The following is a 24,863-nucleotide window of genomic DNA, read 5'->3' as shown; positions in this document are numbered from 1 at the left end:
TCTTTAGCTATTTAAATAAAATCTTTGGAGGGACAAGACCATCATCACAAGAAGGTTTCAGCTGCTCTTTGCATCCAAGCCTAATTTTACCCTCTAGTGAAATCACTGGAGATTGATACCCTCTTTTGAAATCAGCTGGAAAGAAAAAAAAGTAACGTTCTACCTGAATCCACAGTGTTAACATTATATCTATTTACATATTTAAGAATTATAGATTGGGTTTGCTTTCAGAAACCCAGTTTACTTCCCTTCCATGGGGGAAATCAAAGGGCAAGCAAGTACAGAAATCCAAAAACAATGGTTCTTGTGCGTTGTAGGAATGACACATAAAAATGTTCAAATGCATGCAAATTGTGCTTGATGTTTGTTCAGAGTCTCTGGAAGATGAGGTTTTACATGTTGAAAATAATAATGTCATTGAATTTCATAAAGTTTCCCACAAAACAACCTAATGATCAAAGTCTACACTGCCCAATGAGTGAACGCCTCAAGAAGACATCACCCATCACTAGGGACCCTCACCATCCTGAGGTTAATTATCAATATAATTATCAATTTTCTGAAATCCGAACAATTCTGAATTCAGAAATACAACTGGCCCCAAGGATTTCGGATAAGGGATTGTGGACCTGTACTAACACAGGGGGAAAGCCATAGGAGCCAAAGATCCAGTCACTGACTCAGGAACAGTTTCCTCCCCTTCGCCATCAGATTTCTGAATGGTCCATGGAGCCACGAAAACTACCTCGCTCGCTATTTATCTTTCCTGCACTGTTTATTTATTTATTTATGTAATTTATCGTAATTGGTATATCTTCACACTGTACTGCTGCTGCAAAACAACAGATATAAGTCAGTGATAATAAACCTGATTCTGGATTCTGCTATGATATAAAGATATAAATGTTCATGCTGCAATACTGCTGTAAATATTGGCACAACAGCTGACCAAATATAATGCCAAGTGAAAGGAGAACTAGCTTTTACCTAATGCTTACTAATATTTTATATAAGGAGATAATATTTATACATATAATAAAGTCAATTTTATTTTTGTTCAATTAAATATAATATTTGGATGTTAAGGGGAATGGCAACAATACATTTACATGTAAGAATATAGAGCAATAATGTAAATTGGTTGAATTCTGTTCCTTAATTGGAATTTCATTAAAATTAACTGTATGCCATTGTCAATTACAAATATACACAGAAGTAGCTGGAAACGTGAAATTAATTAAACTCCACCCAGGATCTTTATTTAAACAAAGCTTCCAATTTGCTTTAATAAAACAATTAACGCTCAAGAAAGAATAGTTCACTAAAATGGAATTAATATGTCATGTACCTGATCCAGTGTAAAATTCTATTCTAAAGAAATACCAAAGTTCAAAATAAATTGATTATTATATTAAATATATGTTACTGTTTATTTAACATATGTTATCTGAGATTATTTAAGTGAGTGAGTAAGTGAATATCATGAGAGGAGGTTGTGTCTTTTCGCCAGACTTATTCAACCTGTATAGTGAAAATATCTTGAGAAGTATCAAAGACATCAAAGGATTCACAATTGGAGGATTCTAAATAACATCAGATATGCTGATGGCATCATACTAATAGCTGACTCAGAAACAAAACTTCAAGAACTACTCACTATAGTGGCAGCAGAAAGTAATCGCAGAGGCCTCTCAATCAAAACCACGAAGACAGAAAGCATGGTCATCTCCAGAAAGACAAACATCCCACAATGTGTGATCAAGATCGGAAATACAAACATCAAACAAGTCAACAAATTCAAATATCTTGGCAGCCTAATAACAAGTAGTGGCAGGTGCAACACAGATATCAAATACAGGATAGCAATGGCAAAAGAAGCTTTCCAAAAACTGAAGACCGTATTAACAGACAGAAAGATGAGCACATACACTAAAAACAGAATACTGCAGTGCTACATTTATTCTATCCTGACTTATGGAAGTGAATGCTGGACCATTTCTCCAGCAATGGAACAGAGACTAGAAACAGCTGAATTATGGTTCTACAGGAGAATGTTAAAAATATCATGGACCACACACACATCAAATGAAGAAGTTCTCAGGAGACCCCAAGCAGTTCGATCACTCATACCAACAATAAGAGAAAGACAACTCAGATTCCTAGGACACATCATGCGGAAAGATGAACTAGAAAAACTCATACTCTCTGGAAAGATTGAGGGGAGCAAACCTAGAGGAAGGCCTCGGCTTATGTACATCAAAAGCATAGCCAGGTGGCTACTCATCGAGGAAGTGGAAGTCATCCAAAAAACGAAGGATATGGAAAACCATGGTCACCAAAGTCCACATCGGTTATGGTACCTAGACAGACAGACAGAGATTATTTTTCTTGTGGGCATACTCAATAAATCTAATAGCTATATTAGAAATAATGAAAAACTGTGCCAAATGGGCGTACAACCAACGTGCAAAAAACAATAAACTGTGCAAATACAAAAAGAAAGAATAAATAATAATAACAATAAATATCGAGAACATGAGATGAAGAGTCCTTGAAAGTGAGTCCTCAGGTTGTGGGAACATTCAGTGATGGGGCAAGTGAAGTTGAGTGAAGTTACCCCCTTTGGTTCAAGAGCCTGATGGTTGATGGGTAATAACGGTTCCATTAACTTTGATTATTTCCCCTTGAATGTGTACACAACTGTCAATAGTCTTTAGCAACAAAAGAATTAAAAGCTTTCAAACACATCACATAAATTGATTACTTATGGAGAAAGGGATTTTTCTTTGCAATTAGGGTACAATAAAAATGCCAGCCTCTTTCTCTTTACCGTTAAAGACACAAGAGATTCTGCAGATTCTGGAATTCTTGAGCAATACAGCACTGTGTGTGTGTTGTTTTCTTATCTTGGTTCAGTGTTATGCCCTAGAATTTTTATTTTCTATTGCAGTGTTATCTAATACGCCAGACAATGGAATTTCAACGAGCACATTCACCAAACACAATTGATTATTTAGTGGGCCTATATTATACTTATAGAATTCTGTTCCAAGTTTTTGATAACATTTGATATACATCTGCAGAGTCCAGCAGGCATCTACATGGCATCAGTTGAAATGCATTACTGGTATGGACTTCACAATACCACAGCGGATAGCGTAACGTTTCACAGTGCCAGCAATTACACCACTGTACGTAAGGAGTCTGTATATTGTCCCTTCCAGGTGCTCCAGTTTCCTCCTACATTCCAAAGACGTACGAGTTAAGGATCGTAAGTGGAAGCATGGCAACAATCCGGAGCTGTCCCCAACGCATCTTTGGACTTCGTTGGTCGTTGACACAAGCAACACGTTTCACTCTATGTTTCAATGTACATGTGACACAGTTCATCTTTAAAGGAACTCACCAGGTTACGAACATCCAACTTATGTACCACCCATACATACAAACAAGCACCTGGGGGCAGACGGGATGGATTTACTCAACTGCTGTCGGACCAGGAATCTTCTGCCACGTGAGAACTCAATTTGCAGCCATGTTTTCGACATGCAAGCCACCATGGACACAAACTGTTTTCAGAATTGAACCCTGATCCTACAGCTAGTGATGAAAGCATTACACTGCCATAGACTCTTATCTTTAACCCTCTCAACACCCCCTTAATTCCCCCAGCTGATCTTATCTCCTGCACCTTTGTGTCTTTCCCCTTCCTGATCTTCTTCCCTCCCTCATCTATTGTTCGATATCTCCTGTGCACTCTGCTCTCCGCTGCCGAGGGAGCTGAGAAGTGAAGCATTCTGTATATTTGTAGGTTGGTAGGGGAAATGGTGAGGGGATGGCGATGAGGTAGAATGGGGGAGTCAGTGTGAGAGAATAGGTGGGAAGTTTGCACCAATGCAAGTCAAACTCCCCTGGAATTATTTGAATTTTTAATGCAACACAATTTCTAAATGGGTATCCCTTTGGTAAACACAGATATTCTCTTTGTCCACTGCAGTAATTTGTACAACAGAAGCAGAAGTTAAACTGCTTAGTGGAATCCAAATTCAGCAAGTCAAGTTGTACCGCAAAATCAACATAAGATTTGTGTCTAGCTTTACTGGACAAGTTGTCAGAAATTAAAGGATTTGTGAATTAAAGCAACCAATATATCTCCAGGTCTGTAAAGTAGAGCAGAGTATATAACTAGATTGGGTAAACCTACAGAAAAAAGTCTCATTACCTCAGTGTCCTAGAGCACCAGTGACCAACACGACTAATGGTGACATCCTGCCAACAGTTCACGAAACTACTTTTTCTTTTAAATATACTTCTACTCCGAACCTGTGTGTGATTGTGAACCTGTGTGATAATGTGTTTTTGGGCTGACTGAGCGATCTGGTGCTTTTGCCGTCTCCGAGGAAATTCAGCGTGGTTGAGAGCGAGATTGAGAACGGAGCACGCTGTCTAATGGCGGAGCGCGAATCCATGATCGGCTCCGTTACTCACCAATCTCACCGATTAGAGCATTTAGCAAGATTGAAATCAACGGGGATGAGGGCGGATGGCGAGCAGGTGTTCAGCGCCATCTGTCTGAATTTGACCGTTCTCCCTCTCGCTGATGCCAGAGGAAGATGCAGAAGTCTCGGGTCTTGGGCAATGTTTGATCGACACGGTTTGTGGATCAGACTTGTTTTTAGAGGACTCGACAGTTCATGTTATCTGTGTTTTTGGTTTCTGGTTACTACTGCTATTTTGCATGATTTTGATCAGGACATTTCAATGATAATTGGCTCCACTGCCTGCAGTCAGCAAGTGACACAGTGCTAAGCTGAACTGAACTGAACTACACTGAACATTCCTAGACTGCTTCAAGTACTTTGTGGTTTGATGTTTAATAGTCTGTGTGTTATTCGCTTGTTTTTTGCTGTTTACATGACTTGTTATTTTTTTTGCGTGCTGGATGTTTGATATTTTCTTTAAATGGGTTCCACATTGTTTCCTTGTTATGTGGCTGCCTGCAGGAAGACAATCTCAGGGTTGAATACTGCATACTTACTTTGATAATAAATGTGCTTTGAATCTTTGAATCTTTGAATCTTTACAGCTAAGAAGATAATAGATGCTCTGTTTTTTTTAGATTATGAGGACACTCAGTCCTCGTTGATTGTCACTTAGAAATGCATGCATTAAAAAATGATACAACGTTCCTCCAGAATGCCATCACAAAAAATCAGGACAAACCAAGACTAAAACTGACAAAACCACATAATTATAACATATAGTTACAACAATGCAAAGCAATACCATAACTTGGTAAAGAGCAGACCATGGGCAGAGTAAAAAAAAGTCTCAAAGTCCCGATCGACTCATCATCTAACGCAGGCGGCAGAAGGGAGAAACTCTCCCTGCCATGAACCTCCAAGCGCCGACAACTTGGCGATGCATTGGAAGCACCCGACCGCAGCTGACTCTGAGTCTGTCTGAAAACTTCGAGCCTCTGACCAGCCCCTCCGATACAGCCTCTCTGAGCACCATCCTCTGCCGTGTGCTTTGACCCCATCCCGGCCGCCGAGCAGCAAGCAAAGCTGAGGACCCGGGGCCTTCTCCTCCGGAGATTCCAGACCACACAGTAGCAGCAGCAGCGAAGCAGGCATTTCAGAAGTTTCACCAGATGTTCCTCCCTGCTCTCACGTCCATCTCCATCAAATCAGGATTGTGCACGGCACCCTACTTGACAAATAACAGACATCACCACCGGAGTGGCTGCTGCGAGCCGCCATCTTCTCCTCCCTTATTAACAGTTAATCACTCGATTCTATTCATCAGATTGTCTAACCATTATTATTAATGTCACTTATCTAAAGTGATTACTCCTAAAATAATCTCACCCATCTACAATAAACCTGGGCAATAATCTCAATTGCAATTAAATAGTCGATAATTCCAAAATGCCAAATTCCAAGTGGAAAAACTGTACTATGTACATATGAGGCCATGTGAATATTGAAAAGTCTAACTAGAGTGAAAGCAGAGAGGATGTTTTCATAGTCGGTATAGCTAGGACCAGAGGGCACATCTTCAGAGTAGAAGGACGTTCATTTAGAACAGAGGGAAGGAGGAATTTCTTTAGCCAGAGGGTAGTGAATCTGTGGAATTAATTGTCAGAGATAGCTGTGGAGGCCAAGTCATTGAGTATATTTAAAGCAGAGGTTGATAGGTTCCTGATTAGTCAGGGTGTCAGAGGTTACGGGAAGAAGGTAGAAGAGCAGGATTGAGATGGATAATAAATCAACCATGATGGAATGGCAGAGCAGACTCGATGGACTGAATGGCCTAATTCTGCTCCTATGTCTTATGGTCTTATCTATACTCACGTCATTCTAGAGCAATAGAGGGCATCCTAACAAGCAACATCACCGCTTGGTACGGAAACTGCACAGCAGCAGACACAGAGGATCTACAACAGGTAGTCAAAACTGCCCAATGCACCACCAGCACCAGACTACCCGCCATTAAGAACATATATACAGATAGGGGCTGGAAAAGGGCCAGTATCTTCGTGAAAGATCCCATCCATCCTGCTCATGGATTATTTGTCCCACTCGCATCAGGGAGGAGGCTACATAACATCCATGCCTGGACCACCAGACTCAAATCAGTTACTTTTCCCAAGCAGTAAGGCTGATCAACATCTATAGCCACTAACCTACCGCTCCACACCCCCAACCACCACTATTTTATCATTTTCTGTCAATCCTGTCTCTACCATCACTTTAGATAGATAGATAGATGCTCTTTTCATCCCAAAGGAAATTATAGTGTCACTGTAACATTACAAGTACGCAGATATAAATATTAGAATGGAAGTAGAAAGAATAAAAAGTGAGTTATCACAAACAGAATAACAGGGGGGGGGGTTCACCACGTCCCAGGCTATAGGTTGACTTATTATAGAGCCTAATGGTCAACAGGAAGAATAGCCTCATACTGCGCTCTTTGGAGCAACACAGTCCTCTTGGACTATTACTAAAAGTGCTCCTCTGTTCAGCCCTGGCATGCAGAGGGTGAGAAACATTATCCAGAATTACCATGGTTTTCCGTAGGGTCCTTTGATCTACCACAGCCTCCAGTGTGTCCAGATTGACTCCTATAACAGAGCCAGCCTTTCTAATCAGTTTATTGAGCCTGTTGGCATTACTGCAGCACACCACCACATCAAAAATTGTGCTGGCGACAACAGACTGGTAGAACATGTGAAGGAGAGGCCTTCACACACAATGATATACAATCAATCTATGTATATAGCTCTCTTATGTATTTATATTTATTGTACTTTCTTGTTATTATCATTGTGCTCTTTATCTTCATTACGTTTATTTGTGCTGCACCAGATCTGGAGTAACAAATATTTCATTCTCCTTTACACTTGTGTACTGGCAATGATAGTAAACAATCTTGAATATACACAAGAAGTTCAAGCAGACAATATTTAACAACTGATATTTCTTGCATTTCGTCTGTTAACAGTCATGGTAGTAAATCTATCTAAAAATATTGCTGGAGTCTTATCAAGCTTACTAAACTTTAAGCGCATAAGCAGATATATATGCCTTATTCCTCACCAATACAAATGCAAAGATAGCCAATGAAGAATTTACAGAATAAACTCGCCATTTGAATGACAGCAGAGGAAAATGATAAGGCAACAATTGTTTAATGATCCCAATTTCAGCAAGAAAATTACTCATACTAGGTATATATAATGAAAGAGTTTTTACTGACAAGTCTGTAAGCTCGTCTTGGGACAGTGCATTTGACAGACAGTAATGGCGTATAAAGCAAGCAATGTCAATTCACTCAGAAAACTGAGTCTATTTAAAGAGCAGCAGGATCAAACTGTATTATCCCAGTTTAAGAAAGGTATTTTCTCCTGAAAGAAAACAATCAGAAGTTATGTTAATACAGTACTGTGCAAAAGTCTTAGGCACACATAGCTAGGTGCCTAAGACATTTGCACAGTACTGTAGTAATTCTATGTATTGCACTGTACTGCTGATGCAAAACAAAACAAGTTTCATGACGTGTGTGAGTGACGATAAACCTGATACTGCTATGGGCTCTATTGTCAACTGAGAGTGGGAAGAGGGTAGGGAGAAGGGTATCATGGTTGGAAAAAGGGGAAGGGAGTGGTAAGCACCAGAGATTCATTCTATAATGATCAAAAGGCCAGTTGTTTGGAATCAAATGACCTTGCCTGGTTTCTCAGGGCTGGGTGTGTCTGCACCAGCGCCACCCTCCCCCCCCCCGCCAACCCTTGGCACTCCATCTCTGCCAACTGCCCCACACACCTCCCACGGCGCTCCACCCTCACCACTCCCAACATCCTATGCTCCTGCCGGATCTACAAACTTGCTTTCCACTCCGTGTTGAAAAATACTGTAACGTGCAAACATCTCAGGCATCCCAGCTATATGTATGTGCCTGAGACTTTGGCACAATGTGAACACCAGGCTTGATCAGCAGTGAGACACAGGAGACTAAAGACATGGATGGGAGCGGGGTAGAGGAGTGGGTTGATGGGACTATGCAGAATGACAGTTTACCATGACTAAGTGCACTGAAGGGCCTGTTTCTGTACTGTAGTGCTCTACGACTCTCTGGCTACAGGTGCTGGAATCTAGAGCAGCAAGCTCTAGAGTTGCAGCAACTCAGCACCCTGACATAGGGCTTCGACCCAAAATGTTAACAGTTCCTTTCCTCCAATGCTATGTTGATTAACAGAGTCACTTAATCACCTGCATTGTTGCTAAATACAGATGAAAGTACAATCATCTCTCCTGTAAGTGATCAATGCTATGGATCAGACAACCTAAGAAAATGAGTCTCTTAGAAGACCCTATCATATCCGCCTCCACCACCGTTGCTGGCAGCCCATTCCACACACTCACCACTCTGCATAAAAAATTTACCCCTGACATCTCCTCTGTACCTACTCCCAAACACCTTAAACCTGTGCCCTCTTGTGGCAGCCATTTCAGCCCTGGGAAAAAGTCTCTGACTACCCACACGATCATTGCCTCTCATCATCTTATACACCTCTATCAGGTCACCTCTCATCCTCCGTCGCTCCAAGGAGAAAAGGCCAAGTTCACTCAACCTGTTTTCATAAGGCATGCTCCCCAATCCAGGCAACATCCTTGTAAATCTCCTTTGCACCCTTTCTGCTTCCACTAAGGGGCACAGGGTCTTAGGAGCCCTAATGCATGATTCCCTAAAGGTTTGTTTGCAGGTTTAGTCTGTGGTGAGGAAGACAAATGTGATGTTAGCATTTATTTCAAGAGGACTAGAATATAAAAGCAAGGATGCAAAGTTGAGACTTTATAAAGCACTGGTGAGGCCTCACGTGAAGTATTGTGAGCAGTTTTAAGGCCTGATCTTAGAAAGTATGTGCTGAAACTGGAGAGGTTTAAAAGGGATTCATGAAAATGATTCCAGGTTTGAACGGTTTGTCATATGAAGAGCGTTTGATGGCTGTGGGCCTGTATTCACTGGAATTCAGAAGAATGAGGGGGTGACCTAATTGAAACCCATCAAATGTTTCCTATGGTGGGAGAGTCTAAGACCAGAGGACACAGCCTCAGAATAGAGGGATGTTCGTTTAGAATGGAGATGAGGAGGAATTTTCTTAAGCCAGAGGGTCGTGAATCTGTAGAATTCTTTCCACAGGCAGCTGTAGTGGCCAAGTCTTTATGTTTATTTAAGGCAGAGGTTGATAGATTCTTGATTGGTCAGGGCATGAAGGGATACCGGGAGAAAGCAGGAAATTGAGGCTGAGAGGGAAATCGGATCAGCCATGATGAAGTGGCAGAACAGACTCAATGGGCCAAATGGCCTAATTCTGCTCCTATGTCTGATAATGGCTGGGGTCACTGCCTTGTAAAGATACTGCCCAGGAGAAGGCATGGAAAACCACGTCTGGAGAAAAATTAGCCAAGAACAATCATGGTCACAAGACTATGATCGCCTATGTCATACGACACGGCAGATCATGATGATGTTGATTGCTCCACCCATCTTGTGAGATGCTGCCTGACCCACTGAATTTTGTGTGTTGGTTTAGAAGTCCAAATTAATTGTGTCGCTATATTAAATGTTACGCATTATAACTGCCTGCATCGCTGTCTAGTATGGCAGTGGGAGGGGGCACTGCACAGGAATAGTAAAAGCTGCAGAATGTTGTAAACTTAGCCAACTAACTCCATCATGGGCACTAACCTCCCCAGTGTCCAAGACACTTCAAAAGTTGATGCCTCAAAAAGGTGGCATCCATCATTAAAGACCCCCATCACCCATAATATGCCCTCTTCTCATTGCTACCATCAAGGAGGAGGTACAGGATCCTGAAGACACACACTCAATGCTTCAGAAACAGCTTGTTCCCCTCTACCATCAGATTTCTGAATGGACAAAGAGCCCTTGAGTGCTACCTCTGTATTTTTTTTCTTCCCCCTCTTTTTGCACCTCATTTAATTGTTTAAATTTGATATATACTTTATTGCAATTTATAGTTTTAATTATTATGCATTATTATTCTATATTGCAATGTACTGGGGCCAAAAAACAACAAATTTCATACCATATGTCAGTGATAGATATTAAACCTAATTCTGATTCTGAGGGAACACCAATCAATAGAATTTCATTTGTCTTATGGAAGAAATATAAGGGCACTGCTTCAAAGGCAGAGGAACACAATGAACCTACCGAAAGATAATGAACATGCAGATAATAATGCCCATAATTAACAATAGTTAATGATAGCGGGGAGGTGATTCATGCATTGAAACACTGACACACATCTGTGGTGCTCAGAATGCTGGCTTTTGTGTGATACAATAAATGTTGAGTGCTGGTGATGACATTTCCACAGGGCAGAAAGAAAAACAAATCAATAACAGAGTTGAATTCATATTATTCTTTTCAATCTCCCAGAAGGACTGAGAACAGTACAAGGAAATTCAAGTATATTTTCTGTTAATTTTCTCTTGTAACAAATACAATAACATTGACAATACTTTGAACACGTACCTTTTTTTTCGGTCAATTCTCAATGATTGGTGGAAAATCCATATTTCATGAGCAGGCCATTAAAGAAAGACTTGCACTTTTATAGCATCTTTAAAGCTTCATGTCCCAGAGTACTTTACAGCCAACAATCTTGGTGTGTGTTCATTTTTTTTTAATGTGGAACACACAAGCAACTGAAAATTGCAATGTAATAAGGATATAATTACCAGATTTGGTAATTGTAATCGAGGGACCAATATTGTCTGGGACACTGCTAAGAAACTAAAAAATGCAAACCCTTCCTTCTTCACTGTCATTATGATCTTGCCTGATTCTTTTATTTCAGGGACATTTGCCAGCATTAGCTACAGATTCCTTGATTTCAATGACGTCTAGAAATCTTGACCTGCATTTTCTGAAGCCCTGACTTTCCTCTGGGGTAGAGAATTCACAGTGTCCAGCCTTAGGATGAAGAAATTCCTTTTCATTTCAGTTTTGAATAGCCATAAGACCATAAGACATAGGAGCAGAATTAGGCCACTCAGCCCTTGGGTCTGCTTTGCCATTCCATCAAGGCTGATTCATTATTCTTCTCACCCCTGTTATCCTGCCTTCTCCCCATAACCTTTAACATCCTTACTAATCAAGAGCATCAACCACCTCTTTAAATGTACCCAATGACTTGGCCTCCACGGCTGTCTGTAGCAATGAACTCCACAGTCTCACCAACCACTGGCTAAAGAAATTCCTCCTCATCTCTGTTCTAAAGAGAGGTTCTTCTTTTCTGAGGCTGTGTCCTCTGGTCCTAGGCTTTTCCACTATAGGAAACATCCTCTCTGCGTCTACTCTATCCAGCCCTTTCAATAGTTGATATGGTTCAATGAGATCCTTCCTCATTCTTCTGAACTTATTCACTTATTCTGAAGAATTATTAAATAATAGTTAATACTGAGCCATATATTGGAGAGAATCAATTGTTCACCTTACGGGCAATGATTCTCCATGTTTGTCAGGCGAAGCAACTTTCTAGTTATAGAGATAGAATGCAGAACAGGTCCTTCTGGCCCAACAAGTCACACCACCCAGCACTCCATCTATTTAACCCTAGCCTAATCATGGGACAATTTACAATGGCCAATTAACCTACTAACCAGTACTTCTTTGAACTGTGAGAGGAAACCATAGCACCCGGAGGAAACCCACATGCTCAGGGGAAATACTCTTTTTAATTGAATAATTTGTCCTATTATGTGCATTGGTGTTTTGTCAGTCTTTGTTCGTGTATAAGTTTTTGTAAACTTCTATTTCACTTTTCCTGTAATGTGAATCTCAAGGTAGTATCTGGTAAGATGTACATATTTTGATAATAATTTTATTTTGTACTTTTCTGAGGCTTAAAACTAAAATTCAACGTCACAGCAGGTAAGCTCAACACCCTAGCAGTCTCGTGGGGACACTCTATTTACCTTTTCAAAAAGTTATATTATTATCTTGACTCAGAGAAAACACATGCCAACTTTCCGATGTTGGATACTGTGGCGGTTGGAAACAGGGCCAATAAACCAATAAACAGGAGGAGGATCTTAGGTGGAGACAATGGCACCTAACGGCAACTCCTTCGCTCGCATCTTCGGAAACAGCTCCACTTCCATCTTTAATATCTCTATCTTTCCCTTTCAGGGTTCTTTTGAAGACCCTGACCTGGAGTTACACACTGACTACGGTTCTTTGCAGGAATGGGACCTGCTTTCGGGGTTTCATAACTGGCCGTTATTTGATATGCCAAGGATGTGGCCAAAGAGATTAGCTCACCTTCGAGGTTCGGGGATCTCGTGGCTCTGGAGACAGGCCGACCGAAGGTCAGTGTCTCTGCAGGAATCCAGTGTGTCGTGGGAGACGGAAGATAGAAAGCAGCAAGCTGGCTGCTGGCTGCTTGCCCAGAGACCTGAGTTCTTTGGGCACAGAGCTTGGAAAAAGCGATGCAATGGACTTTTAACATCGTAAATCAGCGAGTTATTTGTTTTGTCTCCCCTCTCGCTGTGAAGCAGACATCTCTTTTTCCCTTATTAGGGAGAGAGAGAGCCTGTGGTATGTCGAACACTGGGTGAACGAATAATCTTTGGGGTACTGCAAGTCTGTGTCTTTATTGATGCTTTGCTGCACAGTTGAGTGCTCAGTGGGGGGTGCCGATGCTTTTATTTTGCTGGTGGAAGAGGAGGTATTGTTGCTTTGCTCATGGGAGGGGGGAGCTGGGGGGTGGGACTTTGGGGTTCTAACATTTAACTATCATTCATTCTTTGGGGGCACTCTGTTTTCGTGGATGGCTGCAAAGAAAAAGCATTTCTGGATGTATATTGTATATATTTCTCTGACATTAAATGCACCTTTGAAACCTTTGAGGAGTGATGGAATCAAGTGAACATTTTTCAGTCATGGTCATTCAATCAGAAAGTGTTCAGGCACATATATTTGATGGAAAATGAAGTGAACAGGTAGGTAGGTTAGCAGAAACAAAATCTTCTTGTGAAATGATATTCTGTGTAAGAAAAAAAAGTGCCTTCTCTGTTTCTGGGGAGGATTTTTGAAACAAATTGTTCTATACTGTTGCGTAGCTATCACTTGGACGATGTGAATTGTGACCCCTGGAACCTGAAACTAGATCAAGAAGATGCAGCAATACAAAGAATCTTGTGCTGTTTCAAACCACATGTCACCTTGAAGGAGAACAGTAACAGCAGTTCCCAACCTGGGGTGAACGGACCCCTCATTAATGGTAGGGATCCATGGAATAAGAAAGGTTGACTGTGGAGGATTACTATTTTGTTGTACTCTATATTCAATTAAAACATCATTGCCAGGTTCATGGTATAAGTAAATATCATTTACAACACAGTTTAGTTCAAATTGTATAGCATAGGGTGATTCATGTTTTGTAATTGTGCTATGTTTAATTTCTGAGTTCATTTGAATTAATTTTTTGTGCTCTGGGAGTTTCTATTACAGAGGTCAAAGGTACGAACACACATGCGGCAAATACCATGAATCATTCTGGTGGTTTTAAACCCAAAATAACGGAGCCAAGTCTAATGCCGTCATTTACTTCCCTCGACTCAATAGCCCTGATTCTGCAGTAATGATCATGTCAAAAGAGTATCATAATATAATGATTACATTTCTGAACCAGCATCTAGACTGGACATGAGCTCGGATCCCAGGGAGACGGCTGGAGAATTTATTTTCCGGGAAGAAAATCTGCCTTGGCACAATTACATCTCACAAGCAGCAGAGTATTTCAGGGGCACTTAGGAATGGGCTCACTCAGCAAAAACTATGACCACAGAATGCATAAGCTAATAAAGAATTATTATTTTTTTATTTATTGAGATACGGCATAGAATAGGCCCTTCCAGCACTTCAAGCTGTCCAATTTAATCCTAGCTTAATCACGGGACAATTTACAATGACCGATTAACCTACCAAATGGTGTGTCTTTGGACTGTGAGAAGAAACCACAGCATGCAGAGAAAACCCATGCATTCTGCAGGGCAAACATACAGACTCCTTACAGATTACGTCGGAATTCAACTCTGCACTCTGACGTAACAGTGGCACACTAACCGCTACGCTGCTGTGGCAATAATAACGTGGGCATTCACTGTGTAAGTTCACTGTGGAAGTGGCTGTAGTTGATTAAAATCTCCTATGCTGTCTGAATTGTTTGCACCTTCTTCCAGCAAATCAAGGGAGATCAGTTGAATTAATATGACTGCAGGGGCTAAAAATCTGAAATTGAAATTACTGAATCTTCAGAGAAGATCTGGGAGCATCTTTGGAAAGAGAAACCTTTACCTGTTCAAGCTGAACTACACTTGCTTTCTTACCAAGTTCTCTAGCCCTTTCATATAACATTTATAATTAGCAACTAATTTTATATAACTTTATCAAATAAGTAATTCAAAATAGAAAGGATCTCAAAATAAAAATATTACAAATGTATTTATTATATTTCAGTCTCCACTCTAATCCAATATATAGACTCCAACCTCTATTTAAAAGTCTATAAAATTGTCATAAAGTTAATTACACTTTGCATTTTCTTTCTTCTGGTTTTATTGTCTGTGGAAATGCTTCAAATCCTTGACTGTTTAGCTAGTTTGACGCATGACACAGGTAGACATGGGAAAGCCTTTGTCATAGACATCACTAGATTTTTTTCAAGCGCTTTATTTCCAACCTCAAGATTGAGACAATGAAACTAAAATAAAAACTGGGAATGGTGAAAAATCTGAAAGAACAGAAAATACTCGAACCACACAGGCAGTGTCTGTGGAAAGATATAGTGAGTTAACATTTCTGGTTAAAGACACAGAACTGGAAAAGGGAAAGAGAGAAAAACTAAAATTGCTTTTCTCCTTCCCAGTTCTGATGAAGGGTCTTCAAACTGAAGCATTAACTCAAACACAAGGAAATCTGCAGATGCTGGAATTTCAAGCAACACACACAAAACCACACCAGCATTTTTTGTGTGTGAAGCATTAACTCTGTTGTTCTGTCCACAAATGCTGCCTGACAAGTTCAGTGTTTCTGCTTTCGTTGAAGAGCGAATGTCTTGTTTTCCTGCTATCTGCAGATTACAGGCCATTCTCAAAGAAATGTGTTGGGCCTCAATGAACCAGCCATAGTGGAATTCGCCAACCTGTCCAGATTTACTTTTAGTAATTAAAACAAAAAAACATACTTCAATAATGTAAACTTAAAAAAATAAATTTTATTCAAAATATTATCGGATAGTTAACAAAGTTAAGCAAAGAGTAAAATAACTCAAACACTTACCTGCAACACACATCAAAGTTGCTGGTGAACGCAGCAGGCCAGGCAGCATTTCTAGGAAGAGGTACAGTCGACGTTTCAGGCCGAGACCCTTCGTCAGGACTAACTGGTGTAAATCTGAAGATTCATATGCCAAGTCTTTCTCTTTAGCAGGCTGCCTGAAAGGTTCAATGGTGTATTTGTCAGATGCACAGGAATTCAACCTCTGCCACCTAAAAGCTTTAATTGTTTCAGTCACTGCTCACAAAGCAGCCGGAGATGGACTGACCGCAAAAGGCCAAAAGGCCTTAGCTTTCTTTGGACCAGGCAGTTAGTAATCAACTCAAGTTGATCCTTCATGTTTTCCTGAATAACTTAGATCCAAGAAGAGACTGCTTTGAAATATGAAAATCCAAAAACTGCAGATGTTAGAAATTTGCTATAAAAACAGGAAATGCTATAGAAGCTCAGAAGACAGAGATACTTGTTTCTCCTTCCATGGATGCTGTCTGACATCCTGAGTTTTTCCAGCATTTTCTGTTTGTATTTCTCCTGAGCTTTTGCATTAAGAAACCAGATGATTTGTTCTCTTTTTTTTTGCCACGATGAAGCCTATCATAGTCCTTACTTCAGAGATACACGTATTGCTCTTTTTAACCTCAGCTAATTTTAATTTCTGGCAACAGTATAAATTTCCATCAGCTCGAATAGCATAGAAATTCAGAGATAGTGTAAAGTGACTAGGTCATTTGACATTGTTCAAAGTTCACAGTGAATTTAATTATCAAACTATATATATGTCACCATCCACAACCCTGAGATTCATTTTCTTGCGGGCATACGCAATAAGTCTGTCATAGTATGATAACATAATAGAATCAATGAAAGACCGCACTAACTTGGGTGTTCAACGAGTGTGCAAGAGACAACAAACTGTGCAAGTACAAAAAGAAAGAAATAGTAATAATAAACAAATTAGCAATAAATATTGAGAACATGAGGTGAGGAGTCCTTGAAAGTGAGTCAACAGATTGTGGGAACGTTGCACTGATGGGAAAAGTGAGGTTGAGTGAAGTTTTTGATTCAAGAGCTTGGCGACTGAGGGGTAATAACTGTTCCTGAACCTGGTGGTGTGAGTCCTGAGGCTCCTCTACCTTCTTCCTGATGGTAGCAGTGAGAAGAGAGCACGTCCTGGGTGGTGGGGGTCCCTGATGACAAATACTGCTTTCCTGCGACCACACTTCGTGTAGATGTGCTCAATGGTGGAGAGGGCTTTACCCGTAACAGATTGAGCCATATCCACTTCTTTCTGGAGGATTTTCTGTTGAAGGGCATTTTACATTTGCTGTCAGAAAGACCCCACTTTAGCATGGATCATCATCATTCTCAAAGTAGTCCACCCTACCTTCCCTGGTTATTCTTCATCAGTCAATGGTGACCTGATTGCATCTAAAATGCGTGTATTGTGTACCTCCACAAAGAGCATGCATCAATTTACAAAGGATTTGTCAGTTCTAATGCATCTTTGCTGGCTCCAGTACAGAGCGAATTTGTCTCCTAAGTGTTTGCTAAAGTGAAATTATTTGCACAGATTGCGAATAAGCTGTTTTAATTTTAGCAAATAAGACATCAAGTGAGCAACACAAGGATGCATATTGTAATGGCAAATCCAGTACTTTCAGTGTTCAGTTTGGGGAATTACTGAAGCAACATGTCATAATTTCATAATAATCCCCATGGGAGGAACTCTCAAAATTAATTACTTTTGCTAATGGATTCAATTTCCATTCTTTCTGTCAGAGAGAATGGGATGATATCAAATAATGCAACAAAAACAGCATGAGCTACGAAAGGTAGAGAATTATGAAATACCCTAAATGGGAAAAAATTTGCAGGATTTTGTGTGTATGAAATATCACATCATGCTTTCCTCCAAGAGGACCACAAACCTGTCGTAGGGTTTGAAGGATTGCGTGCCTCAATAACCTGGAGAGCGATGTTGGCTGGAGTCAGGGCTTTATGCTTTGGCTCTTAGTAGGGTCACCTGTGCCAAACAGGTCAAAGGGTAAAGGCCAGACTAAGAGTGGTTCACTGGTCCTCCAGGTTTGGGGGTTCAGCACAGGGCCAACAACCCTGACTGGTCTAAATAAAGATTGTTATGGAAACAGCAATGAAGAATTCTTCTATATGGCCGAGGACAGACAGAGATGGAGGACCTTCATTGCTATCCTAAAGGGCTGTGGTGTAACGAGCAGTCAATTAATTAACTAACATCATGTTTTAAGGCAAGAAGTATAGTTACTTGAATTATCTTTATCAATGTCATGTTAAGTATTTAGAAAAATGGAGATGTTGGTCTGTCATTAATGCATATGTTCTTTACCTTCATTTACTTAAAATAGTTGTAATGAGAAGGTAAAAAGCAGATCTTTCTTTACGCAAAATGAAGTTGTCAGTCCACAGTCTCCAATGAGCAAGTACTGTATGTTAATCAGGTAGATAAGTAAAACAAAAGGTCTTCATTCATTGGGTCCTCAAGTCCTTGAAGCATGAAGACATGAGACATTAAAAAATGTGAAATGACAAAATCACTTGCTTTTTCTCTTGGAGATGAGTGACGTTCAGTTGACAATGTAAAATATGTTAAGAAATAACTAGTTTTAGAAATGTAGCCCTTGTATGGAGGGGCTACTGCACAGCACCGAAAGAAGCTGCAGAAGGTTGTAAATCTAGTCAGGTCCGTCTTGGGCACTAGCCTACAAAGTACCCAGGATATCTTTAGGGAGCGGTGTCTCAGAAAGGCAGCGTCCATTATTAAGGACCTCCAGCACCCAGAACATGCCTTTTTTCACTGAAGACTCATAATCAGCGATTCAGGAACAGCTTCTTCCCCTCTGCCATCTGATTCTTAAATGGACATTGAAGCTTTGGACACTACCTCACTTTTTCTTTATATACAGTACTTCTGTTTTTGCACATTTAAAAAATCAATTCAATATATGTAATTGATTTACTTGTTCATGTATTATTATGTAACTACAGTCTGTAACCTCTTTTGGTGGACTTTACCAAAAACACGAAAGACCAAACTTCCCACACCCAGGACCTCCTTCTAGCTGTCCTGCTGGCTAAGTCCTCAAAGAACTTCAGTAGAGTAGTCAAACATTATTTGCCTTTCATCAATATATATTGAGTCTACTCAGTCTTTTAGTCATTTTCCGATTGCCTTGATATTTGCATCCTATCAATGCAACAAGGTCAAAGGTTAATGAATCATTAGCAAGGTTATGAATTCATGTCACTTCAGTTGCATGTGACTCCAGAGAGTACAGTACAATACACACAAAAATGCTGGAGGAACTTAGCAGGTCAGGCAGCATCAATGGAGAGGAATAAACAGTCAACGTTTTGGGCTGAGACCTTTCATCAGGGCTGGAAAGGAAGAGAGAATAAGCCGGAATAAGAAGGTTGGGTGGGGGGGGGAGGGAGGAGTACAAGCAAGCAGGTGATAGATGAAGCCAGGTGAGTGGAGGAGGAAGGATGAAGTGAGAAGCTGGAGGGTGATAGGTGGGAAAGGGAAAAGGCTGAAGAAGAAGGAATCTGATAGGAGAGTAGAGTGGACCATGGGAGAAAGGGAAAGAGGAGGGGCACTGGGGGAGGTGATGGGCATGTGAGGAGAAGAGAAGGGGTAAGAGAGGAGCCAGAATGGGAAATGAACAAGAGAGGAGAGGAGGAAGAAATTACCATGCTAAAGAAATCAATGTTAATGCTCTCAGGTTAGAGGAAGTTCAGATGGACTTGAGGTGCTGCTCCTCCAACCTAAGAGTGGCAGTAGAGGAGGCTATGGACCAACATGTTGGAATGGGAATAGGCAGCGGAATTAAAATGGTTGGCCACCAGAAATCCTGCTTTTTTGCAGATGGTAAAGGTACTTGACAAAGCAGTTCCCCCAATGTGCGTTGGCTCTCGCTAACGTAGAGAAGACCGCGCCAGGAGCACTGGATACAGTAAGTGACCCCGACCGACTCGCAGGTCAAGTTTAGTCTCCTCACCTGTAAGGACTGTTGAGGGCCTGAGTGGTGGTGAGAGACGTGTAACACTTCTGCTCGCAGGGATAAGTCCCAAGGGTGAGTGCGGTGGGGAGGAACGAATGGACGAGAAAATCACTGATAGCGGTCCCTGAAGAAAGTGGAGAGTGGGGGACAGGTAAAGATGTGATCGGTGTTAGGATCACATTAAGATGGTGGAAGTTACAGATAATGATGTGTTGGATGCAGTGCTAGGTGAGGACAAGAGGAACACTATCCTTATAAAGGTGGCGGGAAGAGGGTGTGAGTGTGGATATCTGGGAAATGGAAGAGATGTGGGTGAGGGAAACATTAATGGTAAAGGAAGGGAAACCTGGTTCCTTAAGAAGGTGGGACATCTCTGATGTTCTGGAAAGGAAAGCTTCATCCTGGAAACAGATGTGGTGAAGATGGAGGAACTGAGAAAAGGAAATGGCATTTTTACAAGTGACAGGGTGGGAAGAAGTATAGACAAGATAACTGTGAGGGTCAGTAGGTTTATAAAAGATATCAGTAGACAGTTTGTCTTCAGGGATGGAGACAGGGAGATTGAGAAAGAGGAAGGATGTGTCAGAAATGGACCGAGTGGATTTAAGGGCAGAGTGGAAGGCAAAGTTGATGAATTTGATGAGCACAGCATGGGTCAATGAAACAGCACCAGTGCAGATGTCAATGTAGTACAGAAAGAGTTGGGGAGCATTACCAGTGTAGGCTTAGAACATTGACTGTTCCACGTAGCCAGGCTATATCTTAGGTTTGTAGAGAGTGGGAGGAGCCGAAAGAGAAATTGCTGAGGGTGAGTACCATTTCCACCAGTCGGAAAGGGATGGTGGTGGAGGAAAACTGGTTAGGTCCGTTTCTATCTTTAAGGCCTTCTCGATGAGGAATAAAAATTGCATAAGGACTGGACATCCATAATGAAATTGAGGCAATCAGGACCAGGGAACCAAAAGTTGTTGACGAGATGGAGAGCATGTGAAGTGTCACGGAGATTGATGGGAAGTGACATCCCTTCAGGAAATAAATCCTATTCATAATATAACTTCAACTGATACTGCAAGGCTATTGAATCCAATCATTGGGCATGGGACACTGGGATTCTATCCATTGAAACTAGTCAGGGAAGACAATAGGTGAATGTTAATGTTAAATGGTAATTATTAAGAACTGCAGGATGAGTTCAAGGAAGGTGCCAAGTGGGCATCTCTTGTATTAACACATTGTTAAAAGTGTATCCTTGACACCTAATACACTCTTCAGGTCTGTTTGCCACCTAGTATTCTGGCTGGTTGTACATTCAGAAAGCCACCCTCAACACTGTAACAAAAGGGATATATTTTGGGTGTGTGTGCTCAGAAGCTTTTGGACCAACCACCAACAGGGTTCTGGTCGTTGGGATGTGTAAATATGTAATTCTGGAAAGTTGCCTATCTAGATTCAAATGTTAATGTAGAGAGTTATAGCCATTGAAACTGTACTTAATCATTTATTAGACAATAAGACCATAAGGTATGGGAGCAGAATTAGGCTATTTGGCCCATCAAGTCTGCTCCGCCATTTAATCATGGTTAATCCAATTTTCCTCTCCGCCCAAGTCTCCTGCCTTCTCTCTGTATCCCTTCATGCCCTGACCAATCAAGAATCTATCAACCTAATCCTTAAGTATATATACAGACTTGGCCTCTGCAGCTGCCTGTGGCAATGACTTCTATAGATTCACCACTCTCTGCATAAAGAAATTCCTGCTCATCTCTGTTCTGCAAGGACACCCCCTATACTGAGTATTAGACTCTCCCTATCTCTATGTTTAGAAAGTATAAGACAATGTGTCTGGAAAGGACAACAAAGTTCTATCCAGAAGATCTGCTGTGTTGAATAAAGAGACATATTATCGGCTTCAGCATCTCTCTGGGGATTCAGTTCAAAGTCAAACAGTGCTTCCACCCTCACACTGGAGAATAACTACTGTCTTTTTTAGTGCAGTGTTTAAACATTGGGTTTTGTGGTTCCTCTCCTTGGTGAACCCTAGTGTCATCACCAGATGTTGTGCAATCCTATGGACTTCATAACATTGGGGAGCCAGAAAGGCTATGGGCAGCAGGAGGCTTCTACATGAATGTTGCCTGGTAGCAGGGTGACGTGCACAACTGCTGTCAGGGATGGGAATTAAATCTTGGGAAAGAAAGGCCCGAGATTTCTTGCTTCCTCTAGCCCACAAGATAACTAAATATCAGAAAAACACTTATTTTTATCATGTCTTCTGTCTAGGAATATTGCCCAATCCATTTTGTAATAACTAAAGTGGGTGTCAAGATTCAAGATGGCTTATTGCCATTCTTCAGTGCATGAGTGTAAAGAACAGAATGATGGTTCTGGATAAGATCCAACAGCATAAAAACACAATAAGCATTAAGAACATAATAAAAACACAATAAGTATAAATATAAAAGCAATCCTACAATATACAATGTACAAGTAAATGTTATCGACTGATTGTATGTACACTAGGACTCAGAAGTTCCCAACCTGGGGTCCATGGACTCCTTGCTTAATGGTATTGGTCCATGGCACAAAAAAAACCCTTGCTGATCAGTATGTCATGGTGATGGTTGGTGATGGGGTGGGTTAATGAGTCGAGATGTTGATCAGCCTGGCGGCTTGTATCAAGGAGCATCCTGGTTTTAATAAATGTCTGATTAACCACCAGCCTAGTCCTTCCCAACAAAGTTAGAAAAGGAAGTGATGTATTATATCCTTTGATGTCTTTTGCACTGTTTGATTAATCAGAATTTTTTTTGCCGCTAATCAACAGCCTTTTATATGTTCTCTCGAAAGTGGTATAGAAAGATTCTTCCTGCTTCTTGCACAATAAAATAATTAGTTTCCATGGCAACCAATGCCCAGAAGCAGACTTATCAGAAAGAAAAAAGGCAGCTTGAACCTAATTGAAAATCCTGAATATGATTTCAGCTGTTTAATGAGGTCTGAAACTCTCTCAGTTGCTGATAGAGCTGCAATATATCAGAACTGATATTTGATTTTTGTTTTGAGGATATTGGTGGCTTAACGTAAAGAAAAACATAATTCAAAATGTGTAACAGAATGGTCATTTTTTGCAAGGGGAATGTCATCTTCTGTAAGTGCTTGTTTGCTGCTTTATAGTATTTGCACGATTTGTTCTTTCTTTTTTGCAATTGGATTTATAGTTGTCCTTGTGGTGTGGGGCTTTCCGTGAATTCTATTGTGCTTCTTTGTCCTGTGGCTGCCAGCAAGAAGATGAGCCTCAATGTTGTATGTGGGATACATATTTTGATAATAAATGTACTTTATACTTTGAAACATTAGGAAATGAACATCACTGTAAAAAAATTAGCTCTACAAAAAGACAACAGCAGTGCAGCCAAGTGTACTGTGAAGGAACAAGGATTAAATGATACTTACTGAGCTGCAACACAGGTGATCGTTCACGTTTAATTGTCTTTCATGAATACATGAATACCCATGAATATAGCCAAACATTGTCACTCCATCCAGGAGAAAGAAAACTCAGATCTCAAACCTCCACTGCCTTGCGGCTATATCCACTCATAGGGAAGGCTTCAGGAGTAAATCCCGAGGAAAAATCCGGAGACTCCCTAAGGCAGTCTTACACTGAGTTCAACGCTGACTAACAAACCTTGCGACACTGCTGGTGCCAAACTGTATCTGTCACTGCCGTCCCTTTGGGTTCATCAGATGTGTGGAGAAGGGGAGCCTGCTGTATCAGCGATAGCTAGCTCTCCGTATTGTACTGCCCAGGCTCGCGTGTCACGTAGCCAGTTGGGACAGAACATCCATGGTCAACCCAAGCAAAACAGCATTACTCTGGGCCAGAGGGACAAAACACAATAACAACTGTCATACATAGCATAAGGTGAACATAGCACATATAAGACAGCAGCAAAATACAGTCACACAAAAAAAATAATTCAAGTCCCTGAGTCCATGAATGCTGTAGCAGTCTACAGCTGAACACAATATGCTTGTCTTCTGCTGAGCAAGAACTGGAGGGCAGCAATGACTCCAACATGGATGTCTCTCCACACTATCTCTGGTGTGAGATCATATAAAGAGATGACATAAGACCAGAAGACGTTGGAGCAGAATTGGGCCATTTGGCCCATTGATTCTGCTTTGTTATTTGATCATGGCTGAACCAATTCCCTCTCAACCCTATTCTCCTGCTTTCTCCCCATAACCTTTCACACCCTGACTTATTAAGAATCTATCAACCACCGCTTTAAATACACTCAATGACCTGGCCTCCACAGCTGCCTGTGGCAAAGAATTCCATAGATTCACCACCCTCTGTCTAAAGAAATTCCTTCTCATTTCCATTCTAAGGTTGTGCCCTCTGGTCCTAGACTCCCCCGCAATAAGAAACCTGCTCTCCACATCCATTCTATCTAGGCCTTTCGATATTCAATAGGTTTCACTGAGATCCCCTGTCGTTCTTCTGAATTTCAGTGAGTACAGGCTCAGAGGCATCAAACACACTTCATATGATAAGCCTTTCAATTCTGGAATCATTCTTGTGAGCTTCCTTTGAACCCTCTCCAATGTCAGTACATCCTTTCTCAGGTAAGGAGCCTAAAACTGCTTACAATACTCCAAGTGAGGCCTTAAAAAATACCTTATACAATATAATACCTTGTTTTTATATCCTAGACCTCTCAAAATGAGTGCTAACATTGCATTTGTCTTCCTCACCACTGACTCAACCTGCAAGTTAACCATTGGGCAATCCTGCAATAGGACTCTGAAGTCCCTTTCACCTCTCAAGTTTTTGATTTTCTTCCCATTTAGAAAGTAGTCTATGCTTTTATTCTTTTTTCAAAGTGCATGACCATATACTTCCCGACGCTGTATTCCATCTAGCCCTTCTTTTCCCATTCTCCT

At 40.9% G+C, this 24,863-nt stretch overlaps 1 long non-coding RNA gene across 1 annotated transcript; it reads right to left on the bottom strand.

Moving 5' to 3' along the window:
* Positions 1–2,230: 2,230 nt before the first annotated feature.
* Positions 2,231–23,500, bottom strand: LOC134355977 (uncharacterized). The gene is made up of 3 exons (XR_010020241.1): positions 23,367–23,500; positions 15,883–16,037; positions 2,231–2,360 (listed from the first exon to the last, which is right to left on the bottom strand). It is a non-coding gene; the product is annotated as an uncharacterized LOC134355977 (long non-coding RNA).
* Between the last annotated feature and the right edge of the window lie 1,363 nt (positions 23,501–24,863).

The sequence above is a fragment of the Mobula hypostoma genome, chromosome 13 (genome assembly GCF_963921235.1).
Source record: "Mobula hypostoma chromosome 13, sMobHyp1.1, whole genome shotgun sequence".
In the NCBI taxonomy this organism is placed as follows: Eukaryota; Metazoa; Chordata; class Chondrichthyes; order Myliobatiformes; family Myliobatidae; genus Mobula; species Mobula hypostoma.
The sequence above is the reverse complement of the archived record's forward strand: the minus strand, read 5'-3'. Positions and strand labels throughout refer to the sequence as shown.